The sequence below is a fragment of the Cheilinus undulatus genome, linkage group 16 (genome assembly GCF_018320785.1).
Source record: "Cheilinus undulatus linkage group 16, ASM1832078v1, whole genome shotgun sequence".
Lineage (NCBI taxonomy): Eukaryota > Metazoa > Chordata > Actinopteri > Labriformes > Labridae > Cheilinus > Cheilinus undulatus.
Genome location: NC_054880.1, coordinates 7,310,888 through 7,325,727, shown reverse-complemented (window position 1 = coordinate 7,325,727; position 14,840 = coordinate 7,310,888). Strand labels below are relative to the sequence as shown.

Genomic DNA, 14,840 nt, shown 5'->3' with positions numbered 1-14,840 from the left:
CATTGTTTTCAGACCGAGGTGAGTCCATACTTGGTGGCAAGGCTGGAATCAGAATACAGCTGTTCAAACTGCCATAAATACATTTGAACATATCCGTATTTTATTATCACTTTATGTAAGATTCAAACAGGACCAATGTTAAATAGAGAGGGGCGTGAGTCAGTTTTAAGGATGTGCTTCATGACTGAGCCCCTGTTAAAAACATACATTTAATTCAGACGAGTCTATTATTCTTAAAAGCAAAGAAACATATATATATATATATATATATATATATTTATATACACACACACATATATTGTGCTGTCATTGCTTTGTGATCACAGCATGTGAAGGTTAACAATCTCAGATTGGTCTTCCAGTTGATTCAGTGACTGTTTCAGTACTAAGTGAGAGTACGTTTTCACGTGTACTCTTCTGTCTGCAGCTATAGGAGTAGTAAATGTACAGCCTGATTGTTATGGAACTGAATAAGTCTCAGACTCTGTCAGCTTTTGGCTGGAGTGCAGTAAAGCGAGAGCATCTGCAGCATTCCTCAGTGAGAAGGCCTTAGTGTGCGAACCTGGGCTACATCAGTGACCGTGGAGGAGCGCAGGAGTTATGTTCAGTTTGGAGAGCTTCCACAGGAAAACTCCTCTGTGCTGTTTCTCTTTGTTAACTTCACAGGAGTCAACAAGACGAGAGGCTTTTAGGTACAAAGGCATCCATTAAGCAGACTGTCTTTGTAGGGCTGGGCAGTAGATGGAGATTTTTACATAAATTAAACCAGATAAAGAGGAATAAGTAATGTTTATAGTGGTATAATTTCTGTTATTTAGATGAAAGAGAGGATGTTAGTTAAAGTCCCTGCAAAGTGAAACCCAAACGTTGTGCTAACGTTCTTGATATGTTGATTAAAGGTTGTTGTAAACATGAAAACACTGAGATCGATGTGTGACAAAATTTTTAATCTAGACCATTACAAAGCTGTTCACCTCTTTCCTGGCTTGGTTTAATGTGGGCGGGGCAAATATAGGAGTAAACGACATCACAGTCTTGGGAATAACTCCGCCCCCCCAACACTACAATGGCCATCAGAGCAGTTCATGTCAGTCCAGTCTGTCGTTAGCTGATGTCGCTGCCTTCGTTGAAAGTTTATAGCCAGCTACATGCTGTGAATTGTTAATTTTGAGGCAGATTTCTTAAGTCAATCAGCCACAGTGGCCCTATGGGTGATTAAAAGTATCGTAACAGCGAGATTTGTACCAGAAAACAGTAATTTAATGCCCACAGCTGTGCTCTGATCAGAGGCATTTTTTTTAAATGAGAGAGGATCTTATTTCTCTTAAATGGGCGAGGCTTCAGCTCATCCATCCAACACACCCACGCCCTCCTAGAGCAGATTTTACTGCCTCATTTTTCATGATTTTGTAGCTTATTTTAATAAACTAGATGTTTTTCATGACTCAGATTTGGCCTGGTGGTTCATAACACGCTGACCTGTCGTACAAGGACTTTAAAATACTGGTTTTATTTCATCCTTCTACAAGATCTTTAATGCCTAGTGAAAAGATTGTTTACAGCAAGAATCTCTTACAGTAAAATGCTTACTGACCAGAATATAATCCACCTGAAATGTTTAGTCTAAATGAAAATGATCATTTTACTGATTTATTTAATCCAGGCACATTTCTATTACCAGTAAAAGAATGAAACAATATTGATACCAGGGCTGTTAACAGAGGTCTTTATATGATTCATACCTCTTTTTTCCAAAAGTTGACACCTCAGTCCCCGAATTTTACTTTCTTTCTTTTTTTTTTTTTTTGACCACCAAAAATTGCAGGAAAACTCCTGCACAGTGTCTCAATTGTACAAATACAGTGGCAACCTTTGGAGAAAGGGGTGGAACTTTGCAGGAAGGAGGGAACATTTGTTGCCGCCTACATTTTCAATGATGTGGACACATTTGTTTATAACACGGAGTTATCTGCTTGATATCAGTTCTGCCAGTGAACTCTCAAAAAGTTAGTTATCAGTTTTGGTAGATATGAAAAATTTTGCCACTTTATACTTTATGTAGGTTTGTGGAGCTTAGGACAAACAAACGTTCATCAGCTGAAGTTTGTTTCTTTGTATGTTTTAATTCCTTAAACTCTAAGTGTCTTTAAAGGACTGAAGTTTTAGGTCTGAACTACATTTCCATGCTCATATCTGTATGGGTATTGGCTTAAAGGAACATAAATATTAGCTGAATTTGGCAAAAATTCAGTGTTTGTGTCCCCAGTATTTGTACCATTTAGACCAGCGTTACTCAACCCTGCTCAACCAAAGAGCCAAATTATTGAAAAATGCCTTTACCAGAGACATAATGTTAGTGGTAAAAAGTGGCAAAACTGGTTGAAGTGGCAAAAAAATAAGTTAAATATGGCAAATAATGGTCAAACAGCGGCAAAAGGGGACAAATAGGGCATAAAATGGCAGAAAGTGGGTGAACAGTGGAAAAAGAGACATAAAAAGTGGCAAAAATGGGTGAGAAGTTAAAAAAATGAGTTACAGGTGACAAAAAAAGGTAAAAAAAAGGCAAAAAAAAAGGATTGCAAAAGTGACTTCAATGGGCAAAAATGTGTGAAAAATTGTTAAAAAGCTGAGGGGGGTGGCAAAAATGCTGAAAACAGAAGCATTTAATAGCAAATCGTTGCTCAAATGGCGAAATACGGCAAAAACAAATTGCAAAGAAGGGGAAAAAAATTGCAAGTAGCAAAAAGAAGAATAAAAGAGGCAAAAAAAATGGTGGCAAAATAGGATAGAAGCAGTACAAATGGGTTCAAAGTGGCAAAAAAATGGAAAAAAATGTCAAAAAGATGCAAAGAAGGGCAATAGAAACATACAGAGAAGAAATAAAGATTGAAAATTAAAGCCAGCCGTATTAATGTGGGGATTCAAACTGATTAAGGTGAGCTGTAATGGATGATTTCTCAGGTCATAGTTTCCCTTTTTTAAGTTTTTCTAGGGGAATAATATTTCAAATTAAGACATAAAAGAGCCACATGTGGTTGCAGAGCCTCATGTTGAGCATCGCTGACATAGACAGTGCTCTCTCTCTCTCTTTGTTAAGAATCTGACTGAAGATGATGATGTTTCTCTACATTTTGTCACCACCAATCCTTACAAGAACTGACAACATATCAGCATAGGACCTTTGGTCCATGTGGCCCAGCCCTTCTTTTCTGTCCCACTTGTTTCAGTGTTGTCTTTAGCATGCTTTTGGCATTTGAAGGGGGCGTTTGGCCTGTTATTGAGTAATTACTTAGACATGTCCCAAATTACTCTACAAGCCAACACCTCCCAGAAAAATCCTGTTTAGGAGCTCAAAGGTCAAAGAACAGTTTTACTGGCTCAGCTCAGGTTTGTTGAAGCTGCTCATGTTTTCCTTGCCTGCAGAAATATTGGAAGGAGAATCTGCAGGTTCGTTTAGCTGGAGGGGAAACAAGCCGAGAGGGAATGTGGTCAAATGTCAGATGTGTTTTTAGGTGGCAGCATTTCTAGGCCACACTGTGAAAGGTTTAAGTCAGAGAACAAACGACACTGTAGGACATGATCAGAGATGGACCGGACTGAGGTGGAAATGAGGGATTTTTACAGAGTATGGTCAGAATAAACTGTTAACAGACCAATCAGAATATTCTGGTCTGGCCCGTTCAGAGAGAAATTTTATTCTAAAGAGAGGGGTGGCCCATGTTAACCCTTTATTCCTTCATGTCTTCCTGGCTTGGGTAAAACTGCTCTTTCTGTCTGAATCTCATCACCGTGTTTGTCAACCACAGTGAAGGTTGGTAACACTGAGCTTTCAGCAGAAGAGGGATTGATTCAGTCCACGAGAGAGAGGAGAAGGAAATCTCAGGTGCACCATGATGCGACAGGTGGAGGAGGTGTGCAGCGAGTGTTTTTGTTCATATACCTCTATAAATGCATCATGAGTTATCACCAGAGGACACATGAGAGAGAGAGCTCAGGCCATATTCAGCCAGCTGATGTGTGGGGTGTAAACTACAGTGAAGACTCTGAAGATGCCGACTGTTCTAGCTAAAATGTCAATAATAAACATCAATAACTGCTGTAAACATCAGATCAGACTGATGACTGGTGGTCACAACAGTTTCAGCTGTGCTTTGTTTTCACATTTCCTCCATGCATGGATGTACGCTCCTGGTGTATTGGTTTGGTTAGTGACCATGTTAACTTGGCTGTCAGTAGCAGACGTATGGGGATGTAGATGAAGAAGGGCTAGCATGAGTATTACTTTTACCATCATGTCCAAATGTTCTCAAAAAGTTGCATTTTTACTTTTTATGTCCTACCATTGAAGGCAAAAAACAAAGATGAAATGAAACTGTGCTCAATTTGCAAAAAGGCAGCATGTTTATAAAAAATGAACTATTTACAGTTGTGCAGTCAAATCTGTAAGTGTGCCAGATAGTTTAGAGCATACATGTTTGCAGAAGACCATGATGGAACAATGACAAGCGCGACTCTTGACCTGCAAGAAAACAACAGTAGGATTTGTGCGGACAAAACGTTCCCATACATCATCATGTACATGTAAAGTAGAAAGTGCAGTGAAAGGCAGCGGTCTGGATTATGTTACAGTATTTTGTTTTTGATGTGTGCGCTTTTTACTAAATTTCTGCAAAAGAAGACGATCTCAGATCGTGAAGAAATAGAATGTGTTGGCGATCTGCTTAATCTGTTTTATCGCAGGATTGGCTCTGCTACCTCTCGTTCTTAACCTCCCAATGCAGCGGAAACTCACACTGCGAGTGAAAGTGAAACTTAGGATTAAGTTCTCATGACGATTTCTAACTCTTATACGAGACTTCGCCTTGGTTTCTGAACCATCAGTGTGTTTGCACAATAAGCACAAAGCTTATCAACGTTTTTTTGATGAGCTCTAAAGACAGCGTCCTCCGATCTGCCGTCTGCATACCGCGGTCAGTGGAGTAAAGTGTGTCTGAGGCAGAAAGCCTACTGTTGTTACAGCCGACATCGTTTTGCTTTCAATTATTATCCTCCGAGCTATTTACAAGCCTTTCCACCTGGCAAGGAAACGTCAGGACATCGCAGTCACGGGTTGAACGTTACAACATCAGCGTCTTTTTACGGAGGGAAGCAGTGATGTCTGCGACGTCCAGACATGGATCATTATTAGAAAATGTTTTAAACACTGAAATCATTGATTTACATGCATTTCTTTGGCCTACATTCACACTGCTGCAGCACATAATCCTGCCTTTCCTCCTCTTTTTCATTGTAGCAGCAGACAGGTGCCAGTCTCTGCTCATCACAGCCTCATTCAGAGCAGTAAATCAACGTATACACCACTTTTTAAATAAAAATCAAAATTGCATTAAAATAACATACACTCACTACTTAACTGCAAAACCACATGTCTCAAAAATTCTTCAAATGTGTGTCATATTTATATTTCCTTTATTTGGCAGTCTGTAAACAAGGCTGAAGTAAATGTGATGTTAAGTTCCCTACTGGATGAACTGGCTACTTGTTTAAAGCTTCAGCTGCAGGAATTCTTTTTAAAGACCATATACTTTAAAATGCAAATAAAAGTGTCAAAATGTGCTTAATAAACAGTAGAATAGATTTTAAAACACAGACGAAGACACACATAATAATTTTAAAGTGGTGCAGAAAATTTAGAAATTGGTTCCAGAAGACAGAATAGATCAGAAAGCAAAGAGCAAAGGTTGTTTTTTCTGGTCACTAACTTGCAAATTTGTCTTAGAAATTTAAAGAAAAAAATCATTTGATTTTTTTCCATGTCGCCCACCCCTAGTGATATGTCAGTGTTACTCCTCTGGTTTTATATGCTAAAAGAATTATTGCTCTATCTCATTTGGTTGCATTTCTACCATGGGTAGAATTGCAACCATGGACAGCCTGATTGTTGTGGCGCTCCTGCAGGTTTTAAAGGGTTAATTCTTCCTCTAAAACATGCAGATTACACACAGCAGCTCAGCTGGTGAACCTGAAATGTTAAACTTCTTCTTCAGCATCATGTATGATGTTAAAGGCGCTGTTGTCAAATCTTTTAAAGACATTATCCTCTCTGACATTTAAAGGCACCAGGCCAGCATTTGTGTGTTTTTGTTCTGTCTATAAATCATCATCAGATATAAATTTAATGAAAGTACACTAATACAAACAGCCACTAATGCACTTGGCTGAAAGTCCCCAGATTACACGGTCACTGATTGAACCCAAACAGCAGTCTTATTTTTATTGTATTACAGGTTTTAACATGGATTACTAAAACAGCCTTCATCTGTTCCAGCTGGTTCAGCAGACATGTGTTTCTCAGTGCAGCCACAAAAACACACGGTAAAGACGTGGAGGACTGTGGACTTGGTTTATCAGCTTTTATTTCAAACTTAAAGCTGCTGTTGAGTTGATGGTCACAGCCTCGACCACTCGTGTTTACTGCATCTTGTGTTGCATTAGTGTTTGAGCCGACATGTAAAACTTGACATGGCAGCCGTGACGTGTCTGTGTAGTTAACTGCCTTAAGGTTGTTTATTCTGATTCAATATTGATGCATTTCTACACATCATAATCATCCGGCGCCTATGTAAACCATGATTGTGGGATCCTGAGCCAGAATTGTTTTAATTGGACTGATGAGATATTGACATGTAAACAAAGCTATTGTTCACGTCTCACACAGAAAAATAATTGCATCCAGCAGCAGCAGCAGAGACTGTGAGAGCCTTAGTTTGCTCTAAGAGGACAGTAAAAATCTGATTAGTAGGGTTTCAGTTTTGCAGGAAAAAACATCAAACCTATAGAAAAGATTTTCATATTTACACAGCCAACAACATGACCTGGATTCTTTGCTCACACTGAGATTTACTATGCAGAAACTGTGTGTGTGACTTTTTAAACTCCTGTTGGGTGTGGCAGGCACGTCTCCCATCCCTAGCAGAAGTCCGCTCTGCTGTTTGTACAGGATTCTCCATAAAAAAAAGAAGAGAATTAAGTTCCCTTCCCCATAGGCGGGTCCCTTTGTCTTAGCTTGGCTCTCCTCTCAGCATACTTCTCTTTGTGTGAGAATACAGCCTCAAGATGCATGATGAAGTGTGTGTGTGTGTGAGTGTGAGGCTGCAAAGGAACTGCCTGGTTTTCTTGAGAGACGTGAGAAAAAAAGAAGATTTTTATGTGCATATACCAGGATCCACTTGCCTCCAGTTGCAGACAAACATGTTTAATTCATGCACATGCGGATGTACTCACAGAAGCACACACAACGCACAAAATCAACACACTTCAACGCCAAACAGAGAGGTGCGAAATCTGCTTCTCGAATCATTTGGGATTTGAGCAGCCTTCTCTCCAGGCGAGAGATTGTCCTTTGTTTCCGACACAGAGAGCTAAAGCCTGAGCCGAAATCCCAAGCAGGCCTCATTCTCATCCCCAGGTTGGTGAGATAATTGGTACAGTATTCCTTCTGTGTGTTTGTTTATAAATATATTTGCCTGCTGTTGAATGCGCCGGCTTCACATTCTTTCCATTGAACCCAGGATTATCCTTCCTGTGCTGATCTCAGGGCTCTTTCCATACCTACACCAGTTTTCTCCTGCAGATAACGACGCGCAGAAAGAGGTGGTTCACCCAAAATACTGCAGAGCTCCACTAAGCTTGACTAAGTCCTGTACTACAGAGAGGGAAGCTTAAGGGAAAATTCCAAATCTTATTCTCAAAAAGTTGATTTTTAATCTCATTTTACCTCTAAAAACTCAGGATAAAAAGCTGAGCTCAGTCAGTGGCCTTACATTTATAGAACAGACGGGTTTAGATCCTCCAGCAGCACAATGTTAGACGTCAGAGGTGCTGTTGTTTAAATCAGTGGTTCTCAACCTTGGGGTCGGGACCCCATTGGGGGTCGTGAGACACTGAGAGGGGGTCTCCAGTACCTTAAAAAAAGAACTAAGAATATTTTTAAATGACACTGTTGCCACTTAACACTACTTTTATCAAGTTTTAACCCTTTTTCATCACTTTTAAACACCAAGTTTGCTGCTGTTAGCACATTTTTGTGACTTAAAACCCATTTGTGTCAATTTTAAACCCTTTTCTTCTATCTTCTTTAAAAATCTAATTTCACCACCTTTTCCACCATTTTTTTGCCATTATTCACTAATTTAAGCAATTTTTCACCCATTTTAAATATGTATTTAACATAACTTATGTTCATTTTAAGAAAACTATTTACTGCACAAATTAATGGCTAGAGATAGCCTATTTGTTTCTTCGATAAGAGTGGTTATTTTTAGGTCAAATATAAAATATGGTTTTCACAGCTTTACTTCACAATGGACCGTGATTTTTCTGACCCCCATGGGCCCCCAGTTTGGCTGGGTCCCAGAAACCTCCCCCTTTATCCCCCCTCATGGGCGGCCTTGTCTGCACCTGACTGTTCTTGAATGTTCCTGGCTGTTCAGCCACCTTCAGGTCCAGTCGGGGTCCCCGGTCTCTGGCTCCTTTATTTTGGGGGTCACAGGCTGAAAAGGTTGAGAACCGCTGGTTTAAATACAACATCCTCTCTGATGTTTAAAGGCATCAGGCCAGCGTTTATAAATTAGCTGTGTCTTTTAGTCTTGACAAATGACCGTGAAGAAACGCAAACCTTTTTATGAGTTTAAGAAAAATTAAAAAAACTTTAACACAGAAAAAAGCTGGAGAGTTTTTGTTTATAACTTCTTACAGTAAACCAGGAAGTTGATGTGCCTACGTTTAACGATAGTACAAGAGTTATGCAACCGATCTAGACTAAATAATTTAAATACATGTAAAAAAAATGCCTGATGGTTTCATCCCGGAAAAACCCAGGTCTCTGGAATCAAGAACTTGCATCTGGCCAGACAGGAAGTCAGACACAGGAAGACACAAAGCATCCAGTCAATTTCAAAATAAAACACAGGTACAGACTGCTGAGTTCATGAATACGTGAAAACAGGGAGAAACCGAACAGCAAGTCAACATCGGACTGGCAGAGTCAGATGATTTATGCTGTTCTTTTTATTCCTGCTTTAACTCGTGACCCAGCTGCTCTGGGCTTAGCTCTGATTCAGAAACTGACCCAGTGGATCAGGTTGTGCAATGTGACGCGAACCAAACACCGAGGACACGGATAGAGATGCACAATATCATCAGCATGAATTCGGGGGTGCGATTCCTGGTCTTGTCGCATGTCTCTGTCTCCATATTTGCTGTCTCTCTGCAGCTGTCCTCCATTAAAGGTAAAAAAGCCCTGATATATAATCTTCCAAAATAAAAAGGCAAATGATCAAAATCTGATATAAAAGGCACATGTTGGCAGACCATATCAGCTGTATTAATCATAGATTAGCCTTAAAGATATCTTCAGAGTGTAAACCGTATTGATGGTTGTCAGTGGGACCACAGACTCAAAGAAGCCCACTCTGAGCTCTGAACATTTAAATGAGTCCTCAAACATAAAACAACAACCAGACCGTCTACTTCCTGGCTCCTCTACCGGCTCTGCTTGACTCGGCCTCTTTTTTGCAAAAATGTGGCTGTACTTTCTCCCCCGATGTCTCCTCTCTTTTCCTCTTAGCAAAAATGACAGTATAATTACTGCTGATCAGTATTTATCATCCCCCAACGCCAACATAAAACACTTGGCTTTCTGTCACAGTGGGTTTCTGTCACAGTGGGTTTCTGTCACAGTGGGGTCCAGTAGGGATGCTCAGTACTGCTCTTTGACGATATGCCAGTATTTCCAAACTCCTCTCCTGACACTGGTACCAGTGTATATACACACCTTTGTTGTGAAAATACCAAGTGCCTCCTTTGCTATCCAAAATATTCAGGGCTCACAGTGGCTTGCTTGAGGGGGAGGGGCCCCAGACAACCACCTATAGCTGATGGTACATTTTGCAGATATTTAAGGCTGATATATGATCTATACTGCAGGTATGTATGACAGATATATCAGCTGTAAATATTGGAAACATGTTCAAATCACCCGATAACAATATCCCACCAATAATATTGTGCATCCCTAGTTTCTGGTACCTAAACAAGCCGTGAGTAGGTGGAGCTATGCGGACATTAGCCTGACACGTTTCATATGACGAACCTCCCGTCCAAAGGAAGGGAAGGACTTTTTAAACATTCTTAGAAGGTGATTGGACAAACGCTCTGTCACTCACACCCACAGACAACATGAGGTGGTAGGCATGGGCAGGGGTGGTAGTAACCTGTACTCGACAGTAAGGAGCTGCTGTAGTTCCTGAATGTCTGAGCTTGTTGATGGATAAAACTCATGCCAAGGCTGGTCGGTAGAGCAGAACCATCTCCTCTGATATGATAAGCTCTCAGTGCAGTCTTTGGCTATGAAATGGGCTCCAGTTCTGATAAAACTGCCGCTGTAGCTACATCCAACCTATCGCTTCACTGTCGGTTGTAGATACCGGCTTCCAGTACTACTAAACTCACAGATACGCATCCTTTTCCTCAAATGACACTGAGTTGTACCGGTTTTCAGACCTGGTACAACTCTTCAGACTGGAGCTTTGGAAGATGGATTTTCCTGATGACACTCATGGAATCTGGACGATTTATCTCTTTGTAAGGTTTACAATGAGAGGCAACCTATTTAAGACATAAACTCCAGACATTTAAATGCCAGAGTGGCAAACAGAAAGAGAAGTGCTCTAAAGCAGCGTTACTCAACCCTGCGCAAACAAAGAGCCAAATTATTGGAAAAAACATTTGCAAGAGCCACAATCTGAAAGGTGAAAAGTGGCAGTTAAAGTAAGTTAAAGGTGGCAAAAATGAGCAAAAACTGGGAGAAAAGTGGCAATAAGGTTGCAAAAGATGAGTGAAAAGTGACTAAAATGGGCAAAAATCAGAAACGAACGTGGGAAGAATGGGCAAAAAGTGGCATTTAATCGCAAAAGGCAGCTTAAATGGGTGAATAATTCACAAAAATGGGTGGGAAATGACCAAATAGTGAGTTAAAAGTGGCAAAAACATGTCAAAAAAATGAGTGAAAAGTGACTAAAATAGGCAAATATAAAAAAAAGGTGGAAAAATGGGCAAAAAGTGGCATTTAATTGCAAAAGGCAGCTTATATGGGTGAGAAGTGGCAAAAAGGGGCAAAAATTTGCTAAAAGAAGGATAAAACTGTGGAGAAAAGTGACAAAAGAAGTGGCATAAATGGGCTTAAAGTGGCAAACGCAGGGAGAAAATTGGCAAAAAAGGACGGAAAGTGGCAAAAATGGTCCATAAGTGGCAATTATAGGTAAAAAAATGGCAAAAAATGTAGTTATAAGTGGCAACAATGGTCCAAAAGTGGCAAAAATGTTGAAAAAAATGAGTGAAAAGTAACTAAAATGGCCAAAAATCAGAACAAAGGTGGGAAAAATGGGCAGAAAAGCATGAAAGAGTGGCAAAATGGGAAATAAGTGGCATTTAATTTTAAAAGGCAGCTTCATTGAGCAAAAGTGTCAAAAAAGGCGACAAAAAGGGCAAAAAGCAAAATAAAAGTGTCAGAAATTTGCTTACAGCAGTGAAAATGGAATTAAAGTAGCAAAAACTGCAAATAAGGGCGATGGAAATAAACAGACAGTAGAGAAGACAATTAGAGCCTACTGTGTAAGTGTGATAAACTGATCAGTGGGACTGGCCATGGATCATTTCTGAGGTAAAATTTTCCTTTTTAAGGTTTTCTGGGGGAATAATAATTCAAATAAGATATAAGAGAGCCACATGTTGAGTACCACTGCTCTGAAGTATAAAAAGTTCAGATTAGAGCGCTGTTACGGAGCGTTTATATCTGGATGAACATTGGTGTTCTCCAGTGCTGCTACTCTGGTAATAATCAGACTTTTTCAGGTGTTCGTACCTGGAATGGACTACACAGTGACTACCCTTCACACTCAGGTGCACACTAATAAACATTCCTTCCTGCAGGTGCGTTTCTGTCTGAGTTTATTTTTCTGTTTTGGGTGAACCATCCCTTTAAGCCGTCAGAGCTTCAGAGCTGTAGCAGGCGTCAATCATCAGCGTGTAGGTATTTAAAGAAGTCGGCAGCAGCAGATGGCTCACCTCATAATGAGGACACAAACACAGGAACCAGTTTGTGTATCCCATATTTTATTTTCAGACCGCGGGCTTCTCTTTTGTAATCGTTAACCAACTCAGACTGGGGAATGTGTTGCTTCTCAATCCATATTTACTTTGTGGGGTTTGGCTGTGTGGGCGTAAAATGATGGGCTGTTGTGGTTGTTGACCCAGGAAATGTGTTTTTTGGCATTGTGATGCTTTACAATGGCCTTGCTCCAGTGTTTGAACACCGCGATGTCTTAATGGAGAAAAAACAACAACACTGCGTTATAGCTCATTGAAATATGAGGATAAAACTCTCTAACATGGCGTTGTTGACTTTTTCGGAGGTTTACACACAAGTCAAAGCCATTGTAAAGCGTGTTTGGATATTGTGCAGCTCAGTGGATCTCATCACTGTGTGCTGTACATCTTAACACTCCTGCTCAGGACAGGAGAGGAATAGTAAACAGATTCTATTCCAGTGCCTTTCCCTTTGGTGCCCTTTGTTCTTTCTCTACTTCCACTTAAAAGAAAGTCACATTCATTTCTTTTTCTCATCCTCGTCTTACCCCTGACGATAATTTCAAAGCCGAGAGACGCCGAGAGAAAAGAAAGGAGAGAAAATGAGATCAGGACTGGGAGGGTTCAGACAGAAAGGGAAAAGACACAGGGACAGATGAGGCAGAGGAGATGGAGCGGCAGCGTTCGCTTGAGAAAATGAGTCGAAGGGAAGGATACGCAGAAAAAAGTGGGGGGTAGGCCTCAAGGCGCAGACAGGGCCAACAACTAATCAGGATGAGAGGCAGGGGCGTCGCTTTGATGCTGACGGTAAGTGGAACACAGCAGACGACCTGTCGTATCCCCGCAGAGACGAGCACAATGCAGGCTCATCGGTACAGGAGGAAGAGGAGGATGAGGAGGAGGATGGGACTTTGCTTTTTAATGTGACATCTGTGCAAGCTAATACGTCTGATATGTATCCTCCCTCTTGGATGAGATACAGTTTATCCATCTTGTTTTGTTTTTCCTTTCTTACCTGTTTCAAAATCACAGATGGAGCGATGGAGCTTTTACCGAGCCATAAACCTGGAGGGAGTTCAGCCTAACGTCATCAGTCCAACTTTGATTGCCAGTGATGGACCTGCTTAAAATAAAATGAAGAGCAGATTGTGTGAAACCTTCTGGACAGCTGCGTATGGCAGTGAAAAGATAGACACTACAAGGGTCTGTGGTCAAAGCGGCCGTTTCAGCACTCAGTTTTCACTCACAGCCAATGCAGTTCAGCCTTTTTAGTGCACACTGTCCAAAAACGGCCTGTTTGCCAAGTGTTTTTCTGTCCCTGGGTTCACATCTCGTCCTCAGTTGAAAAATAAAGTTAAACTTTTAGAACCGCCCCGTATGTGTCACCTCTCCCTCACTGGCCAATCAGAACCAGGAAGGGGCCAGACTTATGATTCCAGCTTTTGCAACAGCGCTGGCAGAGGAGAAACCATTGGACTCGTCTTTTAAGAAAAAAAAGTTCTGAGAGGGCTCTGGCTGCAGACTGCAGCTCTCAGACCCCCTCTTGCAGACCACTACTGTGAGACAGCACCTCCATCAGGCCAGAACAGAGGATATTTCCTCTTTCCAGCTTTAGCAACATTTAGCTTAGTCACTGAAGTTTACATAGCTACACTTGCTAAGTAGTTAACGTTAATATATTAGCTATGTTAGCTTTAGCTACGTATGCTGTGTTAGAGGGTTTACATGAAAGATGAGCTTTTATTCTGTAAGCAGCCTCCTACATTAAACAGGTTGTTATTAGGCTCTGCAGGTCAGGTTTTTACCTTGAAAGTTTTGGTGTTCTTACTCCCACACGTACCCTTACCAGAGGTTTAGTCTTATGTTACTTTGAGAGTTTTCGAGCATTTTTTAGTCCTGATGGTAGTGGTGTCTAATAGCAGTGGTCTGCAGAGCAGGCATCTGAGAGATGGGGTCTGCAGCCGGACTGTCTTGAAATTTCCAGCTCTAGGGCTGCTGCTAATACCAGGGAAGGATCCTTTACATTGTTTTTCTACGGTTTTCTTGAATAAAAGAAATGATAAACATACAGAGCTTTTTCAGAATACTACAGAGGAAAGCATAAATAAGCTGTTTTAGGCATCGTTTACGTGATGTTTTGCTTCGTTTTCCGTACACTGGTGTCGGCCAGTCGCAGTGTGCATATCCGTTTTCAGAAAGTGCTTGTTTCCCTGTTTACACGGAGATGGAGACGGGGGCGTTTTGAAAATCTTCCACTCTGGAGCCCGTTTCTGAAAAGTTCTGTTTTCAGGAACCAAAACGCCGTTGCCGTGTAAATGGACAGCCAAAACGCTACAAACTTTTGCGTTTTCACTCAAAAACATTGTCGTGTAAACGGGGCAATAATCTAGCTACAGTAAACAAGCACCCTGAAGCTGTGGTTGTTGGTTCTGCCAGCACAAGTATGCAAATGTGAACACAGGTCCTGACCACCAAAGGCTGGTGACACACTGGCGTGGCCAGATTTTAGGATTTTTGTCACTTGTTACCGATTTAATTCACTCTCAAGTGTGTAGCCATCCTCGTGGTACTGAAATTATTTTACCACCTTTTTGGTAAAGAAAGAGCTTTTTTACTTTTAAAGAAACGCTGTCACACTGTTTTAGAGTTCATTCTCAAAAACAGTTCATACAGTTATTTCCAAACCATGAATG

The 14,840-nt window shown here is 40.8% G+C and overlaps 1 protein-coding gene across 3 annotated transcripts in view; it reads left to right on the top strand.

Annotated features, from left to right (window-relative positions):
• The window catches only part of LOC121523988 (collagen alpha-1(XIV) chain-like), a 269,909-nt gene that overhangs the window by 10,020 nt on the left and 245,049 nt on the right, over window positions 1–14,840 (top strand). The gene's annotated exons all lie outside the window — the stretch shown is intronic.